This window comes from Onychostruthus taczanowskii, unplaced genomic scaffold, assembly GCF_017590055.1.
Source record: "Onychostruthus taczanowskii isolate IOZ18803 unplaced genomic scaffold, ASM1759005v1 scaffold37, whole genome shotgun sequence".
In the NCBI taxonomy this organism is placed as follows: domain Eukaryota; kingdom Metazoa; phylum Chordata; class Aves; order Passeriformes; family Passeridae; genus Onychostruthus; species Onychostruthus taczanowskii.
Genome location: NW_024501126.1, coordinates 7,611,455 through 7,619,270, shown reverse-complemented (window position 1 = coordinate 7,619,270; position 7,816 = coordinate 7,611,455).

The window sequence follows — 7,816 nt, the reverse complement described above, 5'->3', positions numbered from 1 at the left end:
TCCAAGTTGCTGTTTTAAAGAATTGTTTTGATGATGACTTCTTCTCTAATGGTGTTAGTTGGGAATACTCCATTACTTTTTCCTCTCAAATGAGATGCTTTGAAGTTGCTGTATCTTATCTCCCATTCAGGAATCTTGTCACTCATAAAGCAGTCTTAACTACTCTTAAGTCCTCTATCTGCTGATGTCCTTCAAAAATTAAAAAAAAATATTTTCTTATATCACTAAGGCCATTTTTAATACGCTCATATAAAAAACTTTCTCCTTTATATTAGGGGAGGATAACACAGTTGAAGCCATATCCATGCATGTTGTTTTTGAAGAGCTCTTGGGAACACTTCTTTATTACCCTGGAGCTATGACATTGGTACCACTAAAATTTCCAAATTTGTCCTTCATTTAATGAGAAATATCTGCATTTCTCCACCCTTTGATGAGCAGTCATTTCTTGGAGTTCTCTGCTGAATGTAAGAATGGCTGCCTTGGGAACTACCAAGCATTAAGTATAACCTGTTTATTTCTAGAAACTGCATAATATGCTCCATCAATCTGTCTCTGCTTGCTTCCCCTACAAGCAGTTTGCAACTTGTTCAAACAGGACAAACAGAAATTACCTGTCTCAGTGGATTTTTCAAGAGTTTGAAATTACACCTATGCTCCTTTTACAATTTCCAGATTCAACTGATTAGGAGTAAGAAAATGTTTTTTATTTGGATTAACTGTAAAGGATGGAGGTGGGATCTGTTCCAGATTGTCCCACTTGACTACATGGGGATTTATCTAGCTGCCTCCTATTTCTTACAGTCTTTTAGTAGGGTCAGTTTCAGTGGATGTATAAATTTGCATGCAACTAATATGAAAAAATTCTACGTGGAAGCCCTCAGTAAGTAACTTTGGCATAACTGTCCAAATAATTTTTAGCTCTCATCCTCTTTTTTATCATATTGTTGGGGTTTTTGGTGGTGGTGTGTGGGCTTTTTTGGTTTTTTGTTGTTCTTGGTTGTTTTGGTTTTTGTAAATACCTTGTAGGTATGTTTGCTCTCATTTTTAAAAAGTTGACACCTCCAAAATATTTGCTAAAAAATAAAAGAACCAATTAAAATTGAGTAACAGAGCAGTAAATTTCCTGGAGGGGTGCGAAGATTGCTTTCAACCCTTCCAAATAAGGAGGCCTGGGAGGTAATTATAGTTAAGTCCTTTATGCGTGTACTCATTGCAATAATACAAATACTGCAATATTCCAGTCCCTTCTGCTTCATTGTGTAATTGTGACATGCCAAGTAATAAATCTTGAAAGGATTAGTTGTCTTCCAGAAATTTAATTTGATTACCCATAATTCTTTGGTATAGGAACACATAGGCTGAAATACAAGTTTTCATTAATTACTCAGCATTTTTTTTTTTTTCCCTGGGACCTGGTATTCAGGATCAGCTCTACTTACCTGATTGCTGCCAGCAGGCCTACCCAGAAATACAAGACCGAAAAAATGAGGTCAAATACTCCACGAATTATTATATTAAAATAATTTATTTAGCAAATTAGTATTTTTTTCTTGCAAATGCTTGTTTTCTTTGCAATGATATGGATTATTTGGTCATGTAGATGATAATATTGAGTGCATGTTTGAGCCAGTACATAGAACTATATGATTTCTTTATTTTCTGAATTAATTGACAATATTACTTCCCAGAAAACATATCTTGACATTCTAGAGATCAGTATTAGCTTTTAGCCTGAGTAAGATATTTCAAATTTATGGCACTGTAAACCTGTCTAGAAACAGGATGGACAGAAACAATGGATTGGACAGACAGGACTGAGGCCATAGTATGGCTAAATAAATCTCTGTTTAGCAAAGCTATAGAAGAAACCTGAACACTAATCGAAGGATGCAGGGACTTAAACTAAGGCACTCTAAAGAAAATGAGAAAGTGTTATGGCTAAAAAAATTTCTACTGGAAAAAAAAAAAGACTAATGTCTACTGACACAGTTGTGATTCAAATTTTCTTAAAAGAAAGTAAAGTGTAAGTGCCACTGGATGTCAAATGCTGAGGTGACTCAGAAATAAAACTTTTTTTCTAAGGGATTCATATTTTAAGGTAATCAGATAGACTATACTGAAATACATTTTGAGCAATAAAATCTGTCATATACATTGAAGTGCTGTCCCTGGTGATGTCACGTCAGTGGTTCTGCTACTTAATTTACACAGTATTAGCTGGACATTGTTAATGCTGTATGCTAGTTACACAAAAAGAATTGTGTCATAGAAAGTTTTTAATGTTGGAGGGACTTATGTGATCTGCTCATGACTAGTGTTAGGTTTTGCTGCACCTGAATTATCCACCTCTTCTGAGAGAATCAAAAATCTCTTTCTGAAAAGAATGAGGGTGAAAGGAGTAGCTAAAAAACTAAAGTGAACAAACCAAATTAAAAAAAAACCCAATCAAACAACAAAAAACCCACCAATAAAGGATTAAGTGCTTAAAAGTGTAAGGAAGAATGCCAGTGGAAAACAGAGTGGAACACTCTTGGCAGCATGTGTTGCTGCTTCTAAGTAGCCAAGGAAGGATGAAATGCAAGTTTGTTTTTTTTTTTTTTTTTCCCAAAGATGTGACAAGCCAAGTGACTGTAAATAATCTTCCTCCCATCCACACATCATCTTCTTCCCACAGTACTCCAGAGAGCTGGACTGGACGGGATCAGGATGAATCTGGCAATGGAATTCTGTGACTTTGGTAGCAGACCGAGAAAGAAGTAAAATGAAGGGTATGTGTACACACAATACAGACTATGTGGGTTTTTTCCCATATCACAGAAGTTCCCTACACCAGGAAAATGAATACCAGCTTTCCAGGAATTGGACCCAGGCAGAGACAATGTCCAGACTGAGTCTGTCCTGGAGTGTAGCTGTGCACACTGCTAGCACCAGCTGTGTGAGTGGGCTCTAAGTGGAGGGCTTCCCAGAGCTCTTGGGTGCATTGTTCCACTCTGCTGACTTTGGCTCATCTTGGACTTCATCTGCCAGCCTTTCTGTGAGGAGGAGCAATGAGCTAAGGCCAGCCTATAGTGATAGTGTGGAGAAAATCTTGTGAAGAAAGGAAATTCTGGGCCTGCACATTACACCTTCCACTTTAGAAAAGACCTGACTCGTACTGTACATATTCTTGCCAGAGTCAGAATTTAGAAGTCAGATTAATCAGTCACCAGTGATGCTGAGACCTCTGTTCCTTTTCATGGAAAAACAACATCAAAAGAAAATGCGCTGACTATTCCCACTTAAATAATCACTTGTTAAAGTAATAGTTTGCATAAAACTAAAAAAAGTAAATGCAATTTAAAAAATATCACCAGACTCATTTTTTCAACATGGAACAACATGATGGTAGTTTTGTGGAATGTCTCCAGAAAAACACCATGTAGGAGAGAAAAAGCCTTAGCCCTCCTTTGAGGAAGAGATGATGGGCAAGAGTAATTGAGAGAAGATGAGATGGAGTGTGGATGGCCAAAGTTTGTTGCTGCTCTGTACTCCTTGATGTCTCACAGGGGTACAAGGTGCGTAAAACCATCCTTTCCTAAGATCCTCTTCTGCATTGGTGCTAGACAGCAACCTTGGTTTACTAGCCGTGGCTTGGAACTGTTTAATTTTTTTACCATTTTTCCCATTTTACATCATCCCTCCTTACCACAACATTGTGGATGCTGAAAGAGCACAAAAGGATTTTAGAGGATACCTGTTTTTCTCTTCCCTTTAGTATCTGATCCTAGAGTCATTGTTTACAAATTCTTTTTGAAGTTGCTGGTAACATCTGCCTCCACAGCTTCTTGCAGCAACACTTTCCAGAATTTCACTTCTTACTGTGTAAAGAAACACTTATGCCTTTTAGATTCATTGCTTTTCTAAATTCATTTCTAAAAATATACTGACTTTTCAAAAAATAAATATGTTGTAATAAGTTTTAAATTCATCTAACTTTTTGAAAACTCGAGAAAGATTAAGTGGCTTATTGTGTTATAAACCAAATTATTAGTTACAGTGGTTATAGTTTTAATGAATATTATTTGGTATATAAATCAGCATTCTGATTTTCTGAAAGGATCCTACAGAAACAACCTGCCATTTCCACTGGGTTCCTACTTGAAGGAAATTTAATAGAATATAACAAAGTAATTTTTTAATGATAAGTTAATAAATCCTGGCATATATGTTACGACGCTGTCCATGGCTACTTTACCCTGGCGTAGAAATCCATAGCCTTTCTTCTAGTGTAGTGTTTCAGTAACATGTTTTATACATGAGGTAATTAGCTCCAAATTACTAATGACAGCAGAAAATACATTAAATATTCCTGCTACAAATTGTGCTTCAATATATAGATCGAATTCCAAATGCCTAGGTGCAAAAAATACAGTATAAGGGCTTGGATTTTTAAATATCTGAAAGATGAACTTTAGTTTTACCTTTTAAGCCAGGGCAAGCATGCAGCCAATATCAACAAATAAGGGCCAGATAAATTATTTCCAACACATGAATCGGTTTAATGTAATATAGTGCTATATAATAATAATAATAATCTTGACAAATATCACTCGTAGGTTTGACCCCTCACACACTCTACTGACTTAATAACCAAAACAAAAATCTTTATCAGTACAATGGCTGAAATGTTAAGTTACATGATTTTGTTTGTCTTAGGATCATAGGATGCTTGCCTTATAGACATAGGATGCTTGTATCCCATCATCTGATTTGTTTATGTTGGATATTAAATTATGTATCTTTAAGACTGGTTCTGAGAGTGAAGGGAGGGAAAAGAAGCATGCAGTTTATTTGCAGAATCTGCACTCACTTCTCCACATTCCTTCTCCTGGACTGTGTTGCCTGCAGCATGGACATGCAGGAGAAAGCTCTCCTTTGCTTTTAGTTATTTTGTTAGCTAGCTGAGGCAGAGAAGTTCTCTGGACTGTGGTTTTACTTTTTCTTGGAGCTGTTCAAACCTGCTCTGGACTGAAAACCCAGAAAAACAGTGGGACCTCATACCTGTGGCCCACTGGGGCCCAGGACATGGCATTTTCCAGTGCAGGAGGGAATGGCGACAGAGTGAGTCAGATGAGCTACACCCCACTACAAGGGCTTTCTGAATTTGCCATCTCTTCAGAACAAAGAGAGGTTTTATTGTTCAATTATTCATTTTTTTTATGCTTGTGAATACTTTCCTTGCTAAATAAACAGTTTTTTTCACTTTTCTCCAAGGAAATCTTTTCCTGAGCTAGCTAGGGGAGGGACCACTTGAATTTGCTTTTCTAGAGGGACCCCATTTGGAGGTTTCCTCCCAAATTTTGCCCTAGACCAGGACAGTACTTTAGGATGTTCTGGTTCATTTGGTCCTATAATTGTATGTTGAAGGAGTTATACTGACTCACAGAAGAATGATACCAATCACTACACAGAAGTTCAGTTGCCTCATTGTAGAAAGCACTGATTTTTTCCCCTCTATGTGACCAGAAAGCCACAGTTTCAAAGAAATAGCAAGCTATCCTTCTTAAATGTTTTTTCTGAAAACTTCAGCAATATGAGGTTGTGTAGTTTGCCAACTTAGGCTTTTAAGCAATTTGGGTTGTTGGTGTTTGTTTTGCTTTGGTTTTTTTTTTTTTTTTTTTTTTAATTTTATTTTATTTTATTTGGTTTGAGGGGCTTGTTCCCAAGATACCCCAATATGGCTGAATGTATACAGTGAAATCATTAAGAGGATGCTCATTACTTTCAGTGAAACAAAGGGTTCAGTTCAACTCTTAATCCAGTGGTTTGATACATTTCAAGAACCAGGTGGAAAAGAACAAGAAGGAGTGGAAAAAAAGAAAAACATATAAACAATTCCCTTTGCAGAAAAAATGGCTACCACTTTTAAAATTCAACAGAGGTTATACTAACCTCTTACTGTGAATAACAAATGCCTGCTAGAGAAACATGAAAGTTAACTAATCACAGACAAGCAGGAGCAGAGCATAAAAAACTCTACAGAGCAAATAATGGAAAGGAAATTCTGAATCACTGCTGGTGAACTATTGATATTCCTGTTATGGACTGAAAACATTGATGAACAGAAGTTCTAAGACTCAGCTCAAATTACACTTTCCTGAATTTAGGAACTTTTAAATATAGAGTAAGTAATTTGTTGTTTGTCAGACATGGTCATGTCATATACACAAATGAAATAAAACTATCTAATTATTTTCCACAGGGTTCCAAAAATTTCTGTAAAAGTACCCATGAGCAATTAATGTCAGAGACCATTTAATTACCTTAGAAATAAAACATTTACCCTCATGCTGTCTCATGATGCTGGAATGCTTGAGCAGAAATCAGTTGCTTGCAGTGAGCACTAAGTGCAAATAATTCATTTAGGTATCACATGTCCTTACAGTCACCTGTTAAGTCAAGCATGAGGCATTAAATTTTTGCAGTCTTTTACAGCCAATGACTTTTTAATTTTTATCCTTTAAAGTGTTGGAATTGAGAGATTACATCAAGTTAAACTACACCTGAAGAAAATGAAACATATAGAGAGAAAAAAGAGAAGACACCAATGTTAAAATGCTGATACAGTTCTGTATCGACATTTTAAGAAATCAGTTTTTCTGTTCTGTAGCAGTTCCCTGAAATATGACATAAACCTGAATAGTTCTAAGAACTCTACTGTTACTATGTGAACAGCCCCCTTTGTAAAATCATAGATAAGCATGATTTTCCGACCTGCTGAATTCAGATCTAGAAGGTTTTTGAATCAGTAAAAGGATGTTAACCAGGAATTGTGATGTTCAAATGTCTTTTTAAAAGGATTTTGTTAAGACTATATGCTATACCTGTTCTGCTATTCATGTGGATTTAGCCAAGTTTTGGTTAAAAAAAGATTGGGAACTTGCTAGATTATGATAGTCTCAAAGTTGCCACAGTTATACCTTCATCCTATGGAAGTTCCTTAGCTGAAAACATGTTTAAGAGGGAAAGAAGACATAAACAACCCACCAGAAGAGTGTGAAAAACTGATTTAAAGTATCTTGTTCGTCTGGTATTTTGTAGCCCATGGCAGTATGCGATCCATTACCATCCCCTGAGCTCCATTCCTGATCAGTTACCAGCTTGACTTTGAGCCATTACCACCACCCCCTGAGCTTGACAATTTAGCCAGACACCCACCCATCTCTGGTCCATCTGTCCAGACCTTAGAAGCTTGTCTGTGAGGAGGCTTTCATGAGAGACTGTGTCAAAAGCCTTGCTAAAATCAAGGAAAATGGCATCTCTGTTCCTAGAAAATAATTTTTATAGACAGCAACTAGACTGCTCAAATGGGACTTACCCTTGATGAATTGATGTTGGCTTTTTCCACTGACTTTCTTGTCCTTCACATCCTTCCACAAGTACCTGTTCTTGTTCTTTGTTTTATGGTTCAGGTTGTAAATTGCTTTCCCTGATGTTAAGCTCTAAGGGCATCATATTATTATTATGGTATTTTTGGCCACATATGAAAGGGATTTATAACACTACTGCTGAATTCTCTAATGTCATCCCAAAATAAATTTGTCGTTAAAAATTAATAGAATATGTTAATGGTTTTAAGTGTAGCAAAATATATTAACTATTTTATTAGAAATTGATTTGATAAATTAATATTTTACGTCCTTATGGCTGAATTTGAAGATAAGTTTTGACTATTTTTTTAAACATGAAAAATATTAAAAAATCTTATGTAGAGAGTCTATTTACTGTAACATACTTCCAGATACTTACAGCAAGCCAAGTTTCAAAGAAATAT